The 18924-nt window shown below is 31.6% G+C and overlaps 1 long non-coding RNA gene across 1 annotated transcript; it reads right to left on the bottom strand.

The window, feature by feature from the left end:
- Positions 1–11257: 11257 nt before the first annotated feature.
- On the bottom strand, positions 11258–16897 carry LOC143237437 (uncharacterized). The gene is made up of 2 exons (XR_013020071.1): positions 16761–16897; positions 11258–12410 (listed from the first exon to the last, which is right to left on the bottom strand). It is a non-coding gene; the product is annotated as an uncharacterized LOC143237437 (long non-coding RNA).
- Between the last annotated feature and the right edge of the window lie 2027 nt (positions 16898–18924).

Here is an 18924-nt window from a genome sequence, read left to right as displayed (position 1 = left end):
ATAATATCTTAAACCATTACTAAACCATCCTGGAATATTCTGCTCTGTTGCCATTTTCTTTTCAGTAGAAAATATGTATGTTCTGTATACATATCATTTTTTTCCTTAAATGTCTCTCATATCTGTTTAAGATCCCCACCCAATACTTCAGTCCAATCAACAGGAGCTAGGTCATGTCTCATTCCATCAAATCTGGTTTTTCTGAAATTTGGAATCAGGGTACTATTCTTTTTCAATTCTACATGTAGTAAAATCCCAAATGTAATAGTGCAGTAGTCATATCTACATAAATGCTCACCAACCATAACTCTATCTATTGTATTCACTTTGGATGATAACATTAAATCCAGTATAGCTTCCTCTCTTATAGGTTTCATTACCAGTTGGTGTATAAAAGAATCCTGAAAAATGTACATGTTTTTCATATTTTAAAGTAAATGCATTTTTAATGTTTTATTTGTGACTTAATTATTTTTTTAAATACATAAACTGAATACTAACTACTACTACTACAAGATGTTGCATGGTTCAACTTTCATCAGAAGCTATCTGCTATTAGATAGATTTATATCTCATGAACTTAAAGTTATGGATATTCAGCATTCAATAATCTTTAGACAGATTGCATATAAAGTACTATGAAGTTTTTGAAAAGCTTTCTGCGTTTGATCATGATGAAACATGAAGTGTTAAAACGTAAGTAAATGAACTGCTGACCACTTTTTTCAGAAGTAATAAAGTAATCATGTTTCCATTATTTTCTTATGTCTCTGTGAAATATTCACACATTCTTATTTTGTCAAGGGTAAATGAAATTACCTGTGTTGCCTGACACCAGTCCAAAGGCAAGTTAAGACTGCTTATCTGTTGTAAAGCACAAAGCTACATAATGATATATCTGTGCCCTGTCCCCATGGGTAGGTATTGAAACATGATTTTAAGTGTTATAATAAAACCAATGAGCCACTTGGAGGTAGTAACAAAAGTATGTGACCTGTTTACATCATTACTAAAAATGTTAAAAATGTTTCAGATCTCTATAGAGTATGTGTAGACCAGCATTTCTACAAGAAGTAGGTGGAGTTAATAAAGAATTGTCATAATTCTTCTGTTCTCAGCTCTCAAAAAAAAGAAAAAAAAGAGAGACAGTAGAGCTTTAGAAGATGCCTTCTTAGATTGTGTACACTTCTTGTTGATAAATTAATATAATACACATAAATGTCTAAACTAATGTAAGTCTATTAAAAGCTGTAGAATGTTCGTGATTGTAGTAGTGAAAACGATAAGAGTAGAAAGATGAAAAGTTTTATACAAAGAGAATGAAATAAGAAAATGAAAAACAATTATAAACTTGCACCTTACAGTATAAAAACTGTCATTTTTCTGGAATAAAGAGAATGTGATAACAGGCTGACAATCTTCTTCAGGATAAATTTTACTGGTATTTGAGGTGGGTCATGAACTCCACAGTCTGTTCAAGTTATAAGTGAAAATATTTACATTGGATTTCTTGTAAAAAACATATGAGAGGAATAATTAAAATACCGCAAACACAAGGAAACACCGATCAAACTTTTAGTATTCTTAGAGCCTCAGGCATATCTGAATAATATCAATCATTTATATTCATGGTAGAAACGTTACATGCAGGAACAATGTATTCTAAATACAGCTGGTATGGGTATTAAAGCTTTTATTAAAGTAAAGTAGAGAACAATGTTTCGACATTCTTGATCATGAGAAGAAGGTTAAAATGTTGTTCTCTACTTTATTTTAATAAAAGTTTTAATACCTATACCAACCATTTTTATAATACATATTTACTTCAAGTGAGTTTCTCACAATCATGAATTGCAGGAAGAAATATTCCATACTGAACAAAGGAACAAGATAAGAAAATTTTTCTGGTCTGCATTTCAGGCTGTAAAGCAATCCAACTGTACACCTTAAGCAATTTATTACCTTTAATCTTTGAAGATCAAGAAGATACAAGTTAGTACACATGTGGCTCTCATTGCCAGTTTTTCATCTCTGGTTATCACAGTCCTTCAAACAAACCAAGGCCTAGCATGGCCAAGTGATTAAAGCACTTGACTGGTAACATGAGGGTCATGAGTTCGAATCCATGTCACACCAAGCATGCTCTCCCTTTCAGCCATGGGGGCATCATAATGTTACAGTCAATCCCACTATTCATTGGTAAAAGTCCAAGAGTTGGTGGTGGATGGTGATGAGTAGCTAGCTGCTTTCATTCTCGTCTTACACTGCCAAATTAGGGACAGCTAGTGCAGATAGCCCTCATATAACTTTGCATGAAATTTAAAAAGAAAACAAAACAACCAACCCATCAAAATAATTTATTTCCCCTTTCAAAGAATCACCACCAAACATGCTCACCCTTTCAGCAGTGAGAGTGTTATAATGTGATGGTTAATCCCACCATTCACTTGTAAAAGAATACCTGAAGAGTTGGCAGTGTGTGGTGATGACTAGCTGCCTTCCATCTAGTCTTACACTGCCAAATTAGGGATGGCTAGTGCAGATAGCCCTTGTGTAGCTTTGTGCAAAATTCAAACCAAAAACCAAACCAACACTAAAATAGCCCTCGATACCTTACCTAGTTTAAATCAGCTAGTACAGATGTTCAGATAAATCTTAGATATTCAAACATCAGTGTGTTTCTACCTATTTTGAATACTGACAAAGTCTTTATAGCTTTAGTTAAAAAACATTTTACTTAGCAAGAAAATATATTTTGCTTTTAACAAGCAATCTTTGACATAACCAGAGAAGGTTACAGTAATTTATTAAGTGGTTGAGATCCCAACCTAACATCTAAAAGTGTGAGTAAATTACAGGGATGGGAGGGTAAGGTATGATCTGCTATGGATTTTGATGCAGTTAAAAACGTTAAAGGCTGTATGGATGAAGAGTTACATATTGTCAATGTTGAGCAGCTTTGGATAATTGTCATTATTCTAACCAAGCTGAATGTGACAAGCAACTTGCCAACACTACTTATTGCATCTCTGTCATAATCCTTCCTCACTCCTCTCTTCATGATTAGGGACCATTGAAAATAGCTGGATGTTGTCATTATTCTAACCAAGCTGAACGTGACAAGCAGCTTGCCAACACTACTTATTGCTTCTCTGTCATAATCCTTCCTCATTCCTCTCTTCATGATTAGGGACCATTGAAAATAGATGGATGTTGTCATTATTCTAACCAAGCTGAACGTGACAAGCAGCTTGCCAACACTACTTATTGCTTCTCTGTCATAATCCTTCCTCACTCCTCTCTTCATGATTAGGGACCATTGAAAATAGCTGGATGCTGTTCTTCTCTTCAGACACATATTTATGTCTTCATTTTTGCCATACATAAATCTTCCTTGACCTCCTTTACAACTTATTTTATCGATCATGTGTATACTGTTGTAATTACATAAGCACCCTTAACATTCTGAGTGTTTTGATACTTTATATTTATAAATCACCTTCGAACATTGGAATGGATTTTGAAACAACTGATATAAATGTTTTGTTTCTTAGGAAAAGCAGTGTGTTTTCAGTGAAATCATACTAGAACAGCTGATAGTTAATTTTCAGCAAAACCTCCTTCTCACTAATCCTACAAAATATATTCATCAGTACTTCTCTCTTTCAGGATTGCCATACACTTAAATTTGTTATAAGTTATATTTTGTTCATTTACAACAAATACAATAAAATCCTGCATTGAACTTTCCAAGTGTTTTAACAAATACACTCTAGTTGAGTCACAAGTCACTTGTTGATAATAGAATTTTAAAAAAACATTACTTTTATATAGACTGGTGTCACTGAATGGAATATTTAGAAAGAGAAAAATAAACTTTCTACAGCTGGTAAGCATGTTTTAAGTAGCTGCATGTAAGTAAAATAGGATTAAACATTCCAAAGTTCACTCTTAAGACCCTAAAATTCTGGAATAATAATTCAGTATGGTTATACAGTTCATTTAAACCTATCACATAAATATTACCATAGAACTCATGTTGAGTGTCTATGAATAAGCCAGTTTTTATGGTTATAATCATGAAAAATGAGTTTCAAGAATGTAATGTAAGATAATTTTGTTTGTGATTTGATATGAACAATAAATCCTAAAATTATATGATTTTAAATGAGTGACAATGTCAATATTAAACAAAACACTAAGCTATTAGTGTCAAATTTATATAAAATAGTAGCCAGCTTTGTAGATAAATCAATTATAAAACTATATGTCACATGAAGTAGAAATTAAATGTTAAAAGCTATTGGAAATGCTGTAGAAATAAATATGTGACACACACAATGTGTAATAGACACATGTTCAGGAACACAGTTGACATTAATACAATTGGATCATTTTTCATCATCCGATGACAGAAGTTTGATAGGAAAGAATACTGATGAATCTGTTTGTCAGGTTTTTGTGTATGGGCCAGGATTCTTTCCAGTAGGTGTCTCTGACTTGTTGGCAATAAATGTCAACAATCAATGGACAGCATGCAATCCACTTGTTTTAAAATAATATGTATTCAAAACAAGTCAAACATATGTACAAACATCTATTACATTATTTGTTATGACTGTTGTATCTAAAGACTTAAATAATACACACACCTTCATCTTAGAGCTGTAAATTATATATATGTAAATTAAATATTCAAATTATGTTTCACATTTCTTTCAGGCTAATGATTGTCTTATTTTGTTTTCACGTGTCATCATTTTTTATTTTTATTATAGCCAGGGGTCTCAAAAAGAGAAGTGTTCTGGGCTTTTTAAACCTCTCAGATAACCTAACCAGTAACAGTACTGAACAATGAACCTAGAGTAAGATTCTAGAAGTAAAACACCTACCATGAGTAAAGGTTATTGTTCTTTGTTTTCACATGTGCTCAACTCTTCATTCCTGTACTAACCGTTTTCATCTCAATTTTTGTGAAATATTTCCCAAATATACTGTTTGTTATGAATTTTGATATGCAATTTTTAGATATCAGTGATCTTTAGCAGTACACGTTAGAGAATTTTCTTTCAAAGTTTGTAAGCAGTTGAAATAAATTAGTGTATTAGAACTTACAAGTGAAAGTAAAAAAGTACCTTTTAGTTCTTCAATATACAAGTTACCATTAGATTTGCATTATTAAAATTGGAAGAATAGAATTAAGTAATTAAGACCTGTGAAACTGAAACTGCTTGATACATGCACTAAGTTACTATTGTTTGTTTTTTTAAAAAAAGTCTGTCTGAAAATGGTATGGTACACAGCATGAATATTAACCATATACACAATAATTAAAGTATGAAGTTATCATGTACCCCAGGTTTCATATTTGAAATTTAAAGTAATATGGTTTTGTTATAATTTACAATATTAGAAGTTAGCCTAAAACTGAATGTGGAACAGAGTGATATAATTGAAACAATGGTTTTTACATACAACCTAGTGGAATTATAAATAATAGAAAATACTCTGAAATCTCAAGAAGGAAAAATATGCTTAGTACACAATGGTTTTCAAATGATTAGTTCGTATTAAATTTTTCTTTGGAATAAAAATAAACAAAAACAAAAAGATCTTTTTCTTCTATAATGCTGTTAAAATTATTCCAACATTTACACTTATAACATAAAATATGATAACCCACATGCATCTCCTTGCATTTATTATAATTAACAGCCATTTGCTAGTAATTTGCCCAACTCACCAAATGATCTAAATCCTTTTGTAAAACAGCATCATCATTCTTGCAGCCAACCATCAACACCCAAGACTTTAACATCACCAGATAGTTTTAAGTATAAATGTTAAAATACATATAATGGTTTCTAACTGAAAGCCGCTTACAGCTTTAATAAGGATGTTTTAGTTGTGTAATAATAAACTCTCATGATCTAGTTCTGGATGTGCATCTAACATGATGAATAAGTTGTCAACACTAGCAATAAGATGACTCGTAAATGTTAGACAAGTGACATTCACATGCTGAATGATGAATCCAACCAGCCATTGGTAAGACTTCAACGTTCATGGTATTGCCTGCATAAATTGTACTAATGAAAACTCCTTCCTTACTTATGTACTGTGGCTTAACATATGTTGGTGTCACATGTTTACAATATAATTAACATAACTTTAGATCACAATCCAGTCATCAGTAAACATCTTGTTCACTCAGTATCATGACTGGTGAGTTACACTGTACATGTACTGTAGTTTAAGTTTATAAAGATATGATAATATGTCATGTAATTATTATGTAATAATAAATACCTGTATCTGATGGAAAAAATAAAAGTCATGTAATTCTTCACAAAATATTTCACTCATTTGTATGATTTAAACTCAAATATTAATTATCTTTTTGAGGTATATTTCTGAACATTGTAAAAGCAAGTATCTGCTTTCAGACACCCTTTAACTCTTCCACAACGATTTATCCCTGATACAGTATCTTCAGTTAAGAGTTCCACTGAATGCATAATATGGTTCTGTAACTTAAAATAGGAATATTAGGGTTATGAGCAAAATAATTAACAACTAAGTTAAACAAATGCAGTTTACAAGTTCTTGCAGCAGTTATTGCATGATAGCACCATGCTACATTTCTCAATCTGCTACTAATTACATTGATCAAATAATAATTTTGAGTGTTATTAACTTCATTCAATTACATGCAAATAATTAATGAACATTCAGTATCTGAACATATCAAAAACAAATTATGTCCTTGTTTAAAAAATCCTATGATTTATGTCAATAAGGAAATAAAGTTTTAGTATAGTGAAATATCTCAAAGCCAAACATTAATAAAGAGGTTTTAAATCTCATGGTGCACCTATACAAAATATCCCCATTAAGTTAAAGCACCAATAAGTATTTACAAAAATACATATTGACTCTAATTGACAACGTTGACTCTAACATTTTTCAGCTTTTAAAAGTGTCCTGGATTTTTTAAACATACTGAATGGGGAGAGAGAAACATAAAATGTTCCATATATTTTTAGTCCATAACTATCCACAAATACACTTCTTGAAAATAAAACTCTTGTCAAGAGTTAAGTAAATGTACTCAATATGGTTACTTTTAATGTATTTAAAATGTAGTCTAACTATCAACTACAGAACATTCCCTTTATTTCTTGACCAAATCTGCTATTATTTGCAAGTTTGCTTCATCTGATACTTATTTTCACATAAAGCCAGTTTTCCAACATCACAGTGGCAACAGTCTGCTAAGTGATTCAAATTGATCTAATGGATTTTATGCAATTGGATAGAGATACTTAATGTAAATGAATAATGCTATTATTGAAATTTTAAAAAAATTACACCATTATTTAAAATACATAATGATACAAAAGATATGCAAGATTCACTGCTAAGAAATATTTGAATTACTACACTGAAAAATATCATTATAAAAAAATATCCCCTCCTCACATTACTTTTTAACTGAGTTATGTTTTAGTAATGTATATTCAGATTAATTTACAAAAATAAGATAAAGGATTCTAACACGTAGTTTCTTTTTACTCCAACATTACTTAGTCTTTATTCAACAATATTAAATGTGTATTTATACGTTAACATGTACAACAGAATCAAGAATTCAGTCCAAAAGTGGAGAATTTAAGCACTTCTTAATTGATTAATATGAACACATTGTAACAATACATTAACTTAAAAAAAGTACTGTTGTAAAAATTGTTGACAAGGTAGAGTCATCTTAAGCTAAGGAAGCTTTATTTTTCAAACAGGGTAACTGGCCTTTGGAATGGGTTGCTTTATTTCAGATGCAGTTAATTTAAAGGTAGGTTTTGTAAATAATTGTGAATGGCAATAATTAACTTTGAATGTTGTTGTTTTTTTAAAGTTTAATTTAATGGATAGGAAGGCCAAGATGGACCAAAAGTTCTCTTGTTGTCCTTAAATTATATGTATACTATTTGCAGTAATAAATTTAAAAAAATTCACAGGTCATCTGAACATCCTACACCAAACACACAGTTAACTTATTATGCATGATTTATCTTGCAAGCCTTCATATATCTCAGCAAAAACAAACTTTTGAGAGTTTCATTCTTTTTCCACAATACTAGGGTTCTCCCTCCCCAGAACCACATAAACATCCTGATGTTAACAAAGAGTTTAGAAATGTTTACCTAAATCTTCTGAATTTATTTATTATTAAATTAAAATATCACAAAAGACTACAAGTCAATAAGTTGGACAGTGTACACATGTTCCTTCAGAACTCAACATGACATTATTAATGTAAGAACCCAGTAAAATTTTGAATATATTATAAAAGTAATTTTATATCCAAGCATTTTATTATTAGATGCTTAGCTAGCCATTGGCACAGATCCAGCTGTCTCAAGACCACTAATACTTCTTTTATAAAAACCATATCTAATCTACATTCAACAATTCTTTTTCTTCAAAACACACATATATAAAAAAACGTATTCTACTTAATACAAATATTGTCAATTTAGTTTTCATTTATAGCTGACAATATTTTATAATTTATGAACTACATTTCAGAAACATTCTTATTTGCCTTCTTTGTGATGACAAGAAACCCACTTGAAGTAAAAATGTACTCTCAAGACAGCTAGCATGTGTATTAAAACTTTAATTAAAATAAAGTACAGAACATTTTGACTTCTTAGGTCACCATCAGGTTAACAAAGAAACGTTATTCTGTACTTTATAATACTTGAAAATACATTATTTGCCTTCTATAGATAGTATTTTTACAAACAGTTTGGGAATCCTTTTTACTTCTTATGTAAGTGAAAACACATGTATAAGACAAAAAGTGATTTTGATTGGTTCACTGCATTGTTCAACCTACTTATGAATACACAAGATTAAAGCCATATTGCTACTGCAATATGACTTGTTTTTGTATGAAAACCACTAAGATAACAAACTTATGATATGGAAACTAAGAGGCTTAAAAATACATATATATATATGAAACCTTGTGAGTTTAAAGACTTTCAAGGCCTGGATAATTAAATTTCAATTGGCGCATTAGAAATCCTGCCTCTTCAATGACAGAAAATCTACCCCAAACATTATTTTCTTTCTGTCTAAACTGTATGTGGGAGCTTCAGTCCAAATCAAAAAATAATTATTTTGAATTACTAATATGTATTTTTCAAAAGTAAACTTTCAATTTCATATCGCACTAAAGTCAGACTATTCTAGATTAAAACTTCCTGTGTTAAGTTTCTGAAAACTAACTCTTAATGGTTTAAGTATGAAAAGAGGACTATAACTGATGTATGTTGAAGGTTAAAAATAATTATATTTCAGATGAAACAGAAAGGACTAAAGTATGGTTGAAGAGTACTAGTGACTGGTAGATTAAGTAAAACAGTCAGCAGTATATAAGAGCTTTCATATAACTTTACACAATGCATGTACTATAAAACTTAGCATCTTGTTTAAGATCTAGTTATATCTTCTTTTCTCTCCATCACAAATACATTCCAGTTATTTTGTCAGCTCGAATGAATGTTGCAGAACCTTCCAAGACTTGATAAATTGTAGTCAGATTTATCATTACAATGGTAGATATATTTAAACATTTTTCCTTATATATTATGTATTATTTTTTATTTGACTCTCATAGGTATTATAATGCTGTATAATTTTTCTTTCAAGCATAGTTATGCATTCATAATTTAAAAATAAAATCTGAATACTATTTATGACCAAGTTTGTAGAAATTAAAATGTTCTTAAAATCTTGTGCCTGCAGTTTAAATAAAATTGATCATTTTTGATATACATAAATCCAAGAACATACAGTTACTCAAAGTATTGCAAAAATAACCACTTAGGCATAATTTTGCAAGAAGGTACATATGTTTACTAAAGATGAAATTCTAATTATTTTTTTGAGTTTTCTTCAAAGACACAGGATATTCCAGGAAGTAATTAATAATAAATCCTTCAGTGTCAGATGATTCAAACATTTTAAAGTAGAATACTAAAGAGCTGTAGATATACAAAAAAATTTCAGGAACTGGAAGTTGGCTGATGTTATTTTGCTCTACAAGGGAAGTGATAAAAATGGTACCTGTACTGGGGGTAAGATTTTGAAAGTCTGATAAAAGATGCTTTGCAAACTTGTCTAACAAAGTTTAAAACTGTTGAATAATCATCATGGTTTCATGAGGGGAAAAGTCATTTTTTGAAGAGGTTATAACTTATGCAGGTAAACGTATGAATGTGAATTTGATTTATCTGGATTTTCAGAAGGTGTACAACAAGTTGCCACATAAAATGCTTGTTAAAAGTTATCATTATGGGTGTGAAGGATAGGTTGGACCATCAGATAGAAAACTGATTAAATGTAACAGACAAAATGGTTATTATAAATAAAGTTCTGGCAAGCTGGATTAATGCCATGAGTGAGACATCAATGACATAGATGAAGAGATGATCAATAGATTATTAAAACTTGCTGGTGGCATTAAAGTTTTGGGTGTTGCTCGCCATGAGGAAAATGTTACTATTTTATAAAGGGATTTGGAATATTTTGTGAGTTAAGTGAATTAATGGAAGATGGCTTTAATTATAATAAATGCATGTGGGATATCACAATTTGAATTATGAGTATAATTTTGGTTGCAATAATCATAACAGTATTGAAATAACATTTTGGTTTTCTGTTTGATCAGTCTCTTAAGGTATCAGAGCAGTGGCAGTATAAATAAGATTTTAGATTGTATCTATAGAAATACTGAATACAAGTCTAAAGAGTTTATAATGTCATTGGTTAGGCCACATTTGGAAAGGATTCAGAGGAGGGCTACTAGAATGATAACTGGAATAAAAAGGTTGTCATATGAGAATATATTAAGATATTTCAATTTTTCACTTTTAAAAATAAGTTGTAGGGAATCTAATTAAGGTGTTGGAATTGTTAAGGAAATTTATAGTGTTGATGCATCATCTTTCTCCATGATGATGAGGTTAAGACTAGACAAGGTAGGCATTACCTTCAGCAAAGACAGTTTTATTTTTATAATAAGGTGTTTGGCTTTTGAACTGGGTTGCCATCAGGTGTGGTAAATGTAGTTAATTTAAGAGCTTATGAAAAAACCTAATAAATATTTGAATGATAATGGCTGGTTTTGAGTTTTTTTGTGTTTAGTTTAATGTAGTAAATAGGGTTTCCTCAACAAAACACAAGGTTCTCTATTTTTTGTCATTTAATGTTATGTTACTTTTAAAAAATTGTTACATGTCTTATTTAATAAACAATTTGAACCTGTACCAAATCATTTATAAAAAGATGCAGTATTATATTAAAGCAGTTCTCCCCTTAAGATAAATGTTCTTATCTTCATTTTCTAAATAAATGGTTTAAAACATATTTATTTAACACACACATAGTTCACGAAGTAGAGAAGCAGAAACAAGTTTTACTGCTAATGTTTAGTGACAAGTGAATAATTATATCTTATATTTTATGCTGTTGAATGTATCACAAATTAAAAATTACAAGAAATTTGAACATAGGTAGCTTTAACTTCACTAAGAAACTAACTTTTATTAATGGGAGGAACATACTATAGCATAGAAAGTTTAAGAAACAATTTGAGCCATACATATATAAAAGCAACTTAGACTAGATTGGATTAGTGAGTTTGTTCTTATTAGTCAAAGAGTTATCAGTGTAATAAATTTTTGTCAGTCAGTTATTGCAGTACTGTAATTATTGACTTTGTGTTACAGTGTAGAAATAGAGGTTCAAAGTGAATATATAAATATACTTTCTATTACATCTAATTTAATAATTAAGTTAGGCTTACTGTTGTTTACTGGAGAATACAATGTTTATGAATTTTTAACACAGAAATCAACAGCCTTACTAAACAATTTTAATTTCCATTATTAATGGCAAAAGCTAAAGAAAATGTTAAACATGGGTTATAATTCCAGAAGACTGAAACATGTGGCCCTTATTTAAAAAAAAACAGTTAATTTTATAATTTTTAAATTTAGATTGTGTTTTGTCAGTAATTGTTTCTCATGCAAGTATCAAATTCCTCTTCTTATAGGTCTAAATATAAATTGTACAGTGTAACAAACAATTTTGGCATGGCATGTCCAGCTGGTTAAGGCACTCGACTCGTAATCCAAGGGTTGCTGGTTCAAATCCCTGTCACACCAGATGTGCTCACTCTTTCAGCCATGGGGACGTTATAATATGATGGTCAGTCTCACTATTCGTTGGTAAAAGAGTAGCCCAAGAGTTGGTAGTGGGTGGTGATGACTAGCTGCCTTCCTTCTAGTCTTACACTGCTAAATTAGGGACAGCTAGTGCAGATAGCCCTAGTGTAGCTTTGTGCAAAATTCAAAACAAACAAACAATTTATATATATACTTTCTTCACTATCATTGACATAATATTTTAATATTTGGTTATTAAATAAACACATTTTCAAACTTTTATTGATTAAACCATCTGAAATGGGTATGTTCTGCTACCTCCATGAAGTAAATAAAAAATCTTAACCCATTAGGACACTCTGTCAACTGTGCTTACCATCCTGGCCATACTCCTCTTCAAACAGAAATATGTATAAAAAAAACAGTAATTGTTGAGCCTAGTCTTTAATTTTACTCTTCTCACTGACTTTCGTGATGTTTGAAACAAACAGTGGAAGAAGAAACAAGCAAACAAACAAGCTTTATTACTCTAATGTGAAGACAAACTAGCGATAAAAATATATATATGCATGTATATAATTGACTCTTAAATGTTAGGCTTAACAATAACAGTGTTGACAATTGACTACTGAAATTTTGTATTGAGTATTTATTTTCAGGCTATTAGTATAAATACAATGGTTAAGACTAATGCAGGAATTAAACATTCACAGTTTGTTAGGTGTAATGGGTGCAGTAAGTGGATATTAATATTGGAATTCTGGCGTGGATGCTCAAGGAAGTTGGAGGCTATCATAATTAAAGTAGAGTAAAATGTAGACTGTGAGAAATGGCAGCAGGGGCTCAGGAGGAGCTTGAGCTTTTACATCAAAGGGATGCATCATATAACAATGACTTTCAGGAAGTTAGAAAACATACAATTAGAATATAAAGAAGCAAATTTAGTTGAAATGAATATTCTTCTGAGCAACAAATTTCAGCTCTTGGCTTCTGCAACTGAGGAAGTATTGTAAGAAAGAAAAGCAAAAGGGTCAGAAAAACATGTGGATGATAAGGAGGTTATAGTTACAGTGATTCCTTGAAAAGATGTGCAGATAGAATAGCCTGTGGAGTAAATAGGGAGGAAGGAATCAGATTATGCACCCAGAAACACATATTGAGGACATAACTGACAGAGCAGGAAATGTTATTTTTGTGGTGCATGCAGGGAAAGGTATGTCAGAGAACTCAAATTAATAAATACATGGGGTTGATAAAGGCATTTAAAGAAGAAAGCCATAACTTAATTTTCAGGTATGCTGTCCAAAATTAATAGTGGGGATGAAGTCATAAGCAGGCCACTAGGACTAAATGCTAGGCTTACGTTAGTACATAAGAATGAGCAGATAAGGTGGTTGGACTTGTAGGATCAGTTCAGTGGAAGAAGGAAGTTTGTTGGAATGGATTGTTTACATTTAAATAAGATAGGGGCTGGCTTGTTTGCCACAGCTATTAACTTAGCTGTGAGGGAAGTTTTAAACAAGGACTAAATAGTAGTGAGGATTTGGGTAAACTACATGCAAAACAAAGTAGGAAGCAGAGAAAAGTTTAGCATAGGAAATGAGTATAAATGTAGTTACAAAGGTGGGCTTAATTGTTACTACTGTAATGCTAGAAGTGTCAAATAACTGTAGAGCACTGGTAGGAATGGGGTATTTTGATATAATGGGAACAACTGAAACATGGCTAAAAGCAGATGATTTTGATTATAAAATAGAGGGCTACAAGCTATTTAACGGGAGAATAGTGGTTTTATATGTAAAATGGGAGTTATGTCCTATTGAAGTTGAAAATATCAAAGATAATAGCAAGGAAGTTGAATCCTTTTCGATTTATATTAGTGGATATAAAAGGTTTTTAAATGGGAAATTTTTGTAGACCACCAAATGATATTGATGAAATTAGAGTGAAAATTTACATTGGGATTAAGGTTTCAGCCATTAGTGGAGTCATAATTATGAATGATTTTAATTTTAGGATATAGACTGGGAAATTTGAAATGCTAGAGTCAACCACGAGGGAAAAAGGTTTTTTGGAAACTGTTCAAAATGTCTTTCTTCACTGGTTAGTCAAATAACCTACTAGAAACAATGCTACTTTAGATTTATTGTTAACTTCAAATGCAGAAATGTTTAAGGGGATGTAAGTTGGGGAACATCTGGGTGCAAGTGATCATAATCCTATTAGGTTCAATAAAGAGATAAGGAATAATAATATTTTGGTTACAAATTTCAAAAAAGCAAATTCTGAATCGATGTGACAAGAATTATATGTTGTGAACTGAGCAGCTGAGTTATTAGAAGATACTAATCAGATATGGAAATTTTTAAAGATATAATTTTTCAATACCAGTGTAAATATATTCCTTCTAGAAAGAAAAGGATAGCTAAAAAAACCCATTAAGATTGGCTCACAAAGAGTATTAAAACTAAAATTAAAGAAAAGCATAATACATTTAAGATATTTAATTTGAATGGTATGACAGGAGACTTAAAAGATTACAGAAGATCAAGAAATGTATTGAAACAGGAAATTAGTACATCAAAAAGGATGTGTGAGAAAATGTTTGCTGAAAATGTAAACCTTAACAGTGAGGTTTTCTTTAAGTGCATTAATGGTACACAAAATGTTAAGATAAACATCAGAACCTTGATGGATGATAAAGTAAGGCTCATATCTGATGATGGCTGCATTAATAAATTCTGCTTTTTCTTCAATTTTTACTAATGGAGATTTAAGTGGTATTTCACATCTTGAACAGTTGATAGAGATAAGTTTGAACCAGATGACTGCATTAATTGTGAACTGGTTAAGAGACAACTAGGTTGTTTAAAAAATGGTAATACTACTGAACTAGATAATATTTCTCAAAGGGTTTAGAAAGAGGTTAGAGATTTGATATATTAGCCACTATTTTTTGTGTTTTTTAATAGTGAGCAAGTGCCAGAGGATTGAAAGTTAACTAATGTAACTTCTCTTTTCAAGGGAGGTGGTAGAAAATGTTCCAGTAGCTATACACTTATTAGTCTTACATTATTGTGAGAAAAGTTATGGAAAGTACGACAAAAGATGCTTTGCATGTCATTTAATAACAATTAGAATTTTAGTAGATAGTTGAAATTGTTTCACTTAGGGAGAAATCTTGCCTTACAATTTTTTTAACATTCTTTGAAAAAGTTACTGCTTATGCAGATTAAGGGTAAGGATGTATATTTGGCACATTGAGAGTTTCAGAAATCATTTGACAAGGTTCCACGTAAAAGGCTTTTAAAAAACGATATCTTTATAGATGTGAGGAATAAGTTAGCAAGTTGGATAGAAGAGTGGCTGGATGGAGGAAAGCAGAGGGTTGTTGCAAATGGAGTTTAGACAAACTGGATTAATATTACAAGTGGGGTACCTCAGGGCTCATTCCAAGATACTTTGCTCTTTCTGATTTACATCAGTGTCATAAATGGAAGAATAATTAATAACTTACTCAAATTAGCAGATGATATTAAGGTCTTGAGTGCTGCTAGCTTTGAAGAGGATGCTGTTGATTTATAAAAGGACTTAGATCATGTAGTGAGCTAGGCAAATGGGTTTTAATTATAGTAATTGTAAGATAATGTATATGGGTTATTGCAATTTGAATTATAAACATAATTTGGATAGGAATAATCTTAACAATGTCATGAAAGAAAGGGATCTTGGTGTAAAAGTTGATCAATATTCAAAAGCCAATCTCTGTTGTTGTTAGTGGTAATAGGACTTTAAGTTTATCTACAGAAATACTATATACAAATCTAATGAGTTTTATAATCTCATTCTACAGAGCACTGGTTAGGCCACATTTGTAATATTAGAAAAAGACAATGAATTGTTGAAAAAGGGTCAGAGAATGGTTACCAAAATAGCAGCTAGAATGGAGGGGTTGTCATATGAGGAGAGATTAAGTTCTTTAAAATTTTCTCTTGAAAAAGAGAATAGTGGAAACCTAATATAAGTGTTTAAGATTATAAATGGAATTGATAGTGTTTATACATATTTTTTTCATAAAGAATAATTAATTACGAAAATAGTAGGATTAGATAACACAGGTACAAACTTCGGCATGGTAATATTTTTCTAACACTGAGTAACATTGTAGTTGGCCTTTAGACGTTGTGAATGCAGTAAGTTTAAGAAAAAGTTTCATAAGTATGTGAATGATAATGGGAGATTGTAATAGTTTTTATTCTCTTTAAATTTATTTATTAATAGTTTAGTTTACAGAATGTAACAACTGGGATGGAGCAATAGGTTTCAAAACACGTTATAAATTAACATCCACTGAACTAAGATTTTCATTTTAAACTAAGTATTGTAAACTTGAACTGATTGTACATATTAGTGGATGATTAGTATTTTCCTAGATCACAAAAAGACTAGTGATAATTTTAATTACATCTTTCTTTACTAGCCCGTTACAGGCTTGTAATATTTACGACATATAACACTTACACCATTATAACTACACACTCCGTTGTTGGACAATACTCGAACACTACCGCCCACACGAAACAGTTAAATAGTCCTGCGAGTTACAGAGGTCGCCTTGATATGGAAGGTATTTTGTGAGTATCAGTAATGTTGTTATGAATGTAAAAAAGAAACTTAGAAGACTACGAAATAAATTAGAACTTGAGAAATATAACGAAGAATGTAATCTACAGTGTTAAGATGACTAACTAAGAAATGTTATGAAATACAAAGTTTGCTGTTCTTCAAGATACTACTCAAATTAGTATGTGTTGTTGATCCCCTCTCAGTGGCAAGGGGGCCCGGCATGGCCGAGCGCGTTAAGGCATGCGCTCGTAATCTGAGGGTCGCGGGTTCGCATCCGAGTCGCGCTAAACATGCTCGCCCTCCCAGCCGTAGGGGCTTTATAATGTGACGGTCAATCCCACTTTTCGTTGGTAAAAGAGTAGCCCAAGAGTTGGCGGTGGGTGGTGATGACTAGCTGCCTTCCCTCTAGTCTTACACTGCAAAATTAGGGACGGCTAGCACAGATAGCCCTCGAGTAGCTTTGTGCGAAAATTCAGAACAAAAAAAAACAAACTCAGTGGCAAGGGTATGTCTACAGACTCATACCGCTAGGAGTGGTGTTTTGGTGTTTTTCTTATAGCAAAGCCACAAAGGGCTATCTGCGCAGCCCACCGAGGGGAATCGAACCCCTGATGTTAGCGTTGTAAATCCGGAGACATACCGCTGTACTAGCAGGGGGCCATACCGCTAGGAATCGGGTTTCAATATCCGTGGTGGGGAGAGCACAGGTAGCCGATTCTGTAGCTTTAAGCTTTATCCAAAGCAACAGCAAATGTATTGTTGAAGCCACGAATAGTAGGTTTGAAACAGAAATATAAGTATTCTGTACAAGGAGGAATGGATGGCTAGTTCGTCATAGTTCAGAGTAACAAAGTTCCCACAGTTTAGAAAGGCACGATTCTTAGAATTATATTTTAGAGATGAAAATAAATTATCACTTTTTTGTTAGGCTAATAATCTGGCACAGGAAGCACATAATCTACAAAATATACTGATTTTTCTAAAAATCCTGGTTTATTTGGTTTGTTTTAAACTTTGAGGAAAGTTATGAAACTGTCCCTAAATTAACGGTGATAGAATGGAGGGAAGGCAACTAGTCAACACTGCCCGTTGCCAACTCTTGGGGTACTTTTTTATCAACGAATAATGCCCTCACCGGTTGAAAGGGTGAACATATTCGGTGACAGGGATTCGAACTCGCGACTCTCAGATTGCGAGTTGAATACTTTAACTATAGAGCTGCAACGACAAAATATATTAAAATTGACATTACTACAACCAGTGATAAAGACATTTTTACTCTTGATCAAGAACGACTGGAAACACGTACAGTAAAAAGCGAGGGAAGATTTGCCACACTGGAGGTTTGAAGTCATATGTAAAAAAGTGAAGAAAGAATGGACTTAAAGCAAATATTATGAAGTTCAGTCTGAAAATGATTATATTACTGATTATACCAATAAATTATTTAAGGGTTTCTGTGACAATAAAAGGTGTTTATATATTTAAGTAAGTACATGCTTTATCTACAGACTTCATTATAATGTGTTTTGTGTGTATGTGTTTTTCCCGAAACGTTCAACTCTTTCGTTCAAGCATTGAAATTCCTCATAGAAATTCTTCTTTCTGTTGTTCCTATACTTAGGAAATTGGTTTATAAATACAAATTTTGCCATTCCGTGTTAGAGCAGATAAACTTGAATTTTTTTCACAGTATTTTTTTGTTTTTCTGAATATAGTACCAATAATGTTTTACAGGCACTTATGATACTTCAATGGTAACCAACATATTTTAGATTGTAGATGCTCCCTTGATTAATTTGAGGGCTTTAAACGCTAAACATCGGGGTTCGTTTTTTGATATCCATTGGGGACACGGTATAGATACCCAATTCAATACACACAAACTACCTTTTAGCTGTATCTGGCTAAAACATCTTCACCTCATCACCCATACACCATGGCTTTGTGATTAGTGCACTAAGCTCGAATTCATTTTGTTGTTAAAACTATATGGAATTGTAGAAGCAAAAAATTACACATTATGAAATGTGTAACAAATGTAGAAACTATATGAATT

Source organism: Tachypleus tridentatus, chromosome 13 (assembly GCF_004210375.1).
Source record: "Tachypleus tridentatus isolate NWPU-2018 chromosome 13, ASM421037v1, whole genome shotgun sequence".
Taxonomy (NCBI): Eukaryota; Metazoa; Arthropoda; class Merostomata; order Xiphosura; family Limulidae; genus Tachypleus; species Tachypleus tridentatus.
The sequence above is the reverse complement of the archived record's forward strand: the minus strand, read 5'-3'. Positions and strand labels throughout refer to the sequence as shown.